The sequence below is a fragment of the Haliotis asinina genome, chromosome 10 (genome assembly GCF_037392515.1).
Source record: "Haliotis asinina isolate JCU_RB_2024 chromosome 10, JCU_Hal_asi_v2, whole genome shotgun sequence".
NCBI classification, from domain to species: domain Eukaryota; kingdom Metazoa; phylum Mollusca; class Gastropoda; order Lepetellida; family Haliotidae; genus Haliotis; species Haliotis asinina.
In genome coordinates, this window is record NC_090289.1 from 59,761,787 (window position 1) to 59,763,801 (window position 2,015).

At 35.8% G+C, this 2,015-nt stretch overlaps 1 long non-coding RNA gene across 1 annotated transcript; it reads right to left on the bottom strand.

Annotated features, from left to right (window-relative positions):
- Positions 1-431: 431 nt before the first annotated feature.
- LOC137299155 (uncharacterized) lies at positions 432-1,471 on the bottom strand. The gene is made up of 4 exons (XR_010957787.1): positions 1,409-1,471; positions 1,022-1,061; positions 741-869; positions 432-488 (listed from the first exon to the last, which is right to left on the bottom strand). It is a non-coding gene; the product is annotated as an uncharacterized lncRNA (long non-coding RNA).
- Positions 1,472-2,015: the final 544 nt, after the last annotated feature.

A 2,015-nucleotide genomic window follows, 5' to 3' on the forward strand; every position in this document is an offset into this window, starting at 1 on the left:
GATCTTGGGTAATGTAGGTTTCCGCTAGGTTTCTGTACAAGGAAGATGACAATGAGAGTTCGCTTAGTTTAGAATGCTGAAATATGTTGTATTATCTTGTTACATTTATTACATATTTATTTGAACAAAAAACAAACGCTGGAAATATTATGATCCAACTGTTTCATTTCTTAGAAAAGCTCACATTTTAATGCAACAGGGCAGTTGCAGTAGTACACAATTCGCTGTATGAAGAAACTGGGGCGCTCAGAGAAGAGTAACAGAATTCTCTGCACACAAGCATTGCTCAGGAAGTAGGCACACTGAATGAAGACGAGCTAGCCAGTACACAAAGTGCTTTGTTCTTCTGTAGATGTTTGTTGGTGTATGCGAGTCCTGGTTAATATCTGGCGAAACATCTGAATCCGAATCAATCAGGCTCTCACATTGTGGTGGTAATAGCTCGCAAACCTTGAATGTGCTGTTAATATCTTGGTCACTGTCAGTGTCTGGAAAGGAAAAGGACATTCAGTTTGAATCATCATTTCAACTGAGAGACAATTCAATGAATGAAACACAGCAATATATATGATAATGCAGATAACATGTATTACAAATATTAAATACGTATTACCATTTGCTCACTTTCAGTTATTACAGTTACATGTATGATACATACATTAAATATATTAAACATGGATAGCAAAGTGACAGTGCAAACTCGATTTTTAGTGAAATCTAAAAATTCTTTGATGACTAACCTGATGAAACATTTGTCATTCACCCGAAAAATCTTTACAAACTAACAAACATCTTGTTACGGAGATGGAGATAACGTGTTTTTCTTGAAACAGACGTCTGGCAGTGAGGACAGAAAAGCCGTATTTCTCCTGGAATTTAAAATATATGTATATATTATGCTTGAATCCGTGTACAGTTACACCTTGAGTGAGGTCAAAAAGGTTTGTTGTATGTATTAACATAGTGTCAGCTTCATTATAAAGCTATATGAATAATATTGTTATAAAAGAGATTCCCTTACCGGGCATCATTCTCCGAGTTTGTTGGTCCACAATCCATATCTGTAAATCAAATAACTGACACAACGATTCTTTCAGAAATATGAAGCTTGAGGTGTGATGATAATGTCAATGCATTGTAGGGCTAACACATGCAACATGTACTGATGGACAAGGTTTTAATGGTTATAAAACAAATATCAAACCATGAAACTGATTAACTGGTACAACTGGATACACAGAACTGACACAGAACATAAGATACTAGATAATTTGATGAACTAATAAATGTATGATGTGACTTGGTTGAAATATTTCTGGAGTACAGATTGTATGAATAGATAGAACGAAGACATATATGCGGAATATCTCTGGGTACCCATGTTAAAACAAATATTGTAGAAACCAACCATATTTCAGAAACGTATTCCTCGTGATTTTAGGCTGTTTTTCTTGACAATTACTTGTCGCAATGTCCACAAAGAACTGTGTCCCTGCAGCAGAAAGTGCCACGAATAGTCTACAGAAATTATGCATGTACAAATCATAGCCAAAGGTCAGTGGGATTGTGTTTCATTCTTCATTCACATTGACAAATGAATTAAGGTTTCAAAGAAATTGTGACACATCACCAAATTGTATTAGTAATAGTAGTAAAGTTAACTTAAAGGGTAGATAGGGATAGTAGATCTGGGTGTATAACTGAAAAGAACAAACGATGTTGTGAGCACAGTGCTTAAATTACTTACATGGTACGTGGGGGGAGGGGGGGTCCATCCAGCAGAAATATATCCGGATACTACCTTCTCCTGACAGGATTTTAGAAAATAACTTATTTGCCACAATAAAGTTTCCCATGAGTGCTAAATCAGTAGGACTCATGACGCTCGGGCATGTTAAAGTAAGGTGAACATGTTTTCACAATTAATCACTGTTAATAATCACAAGGTCTACATATTGATGCTTGACACTGAGAAAAAGCAATCAGTGACGCTAATGCGATGAAAAGACTGCTAA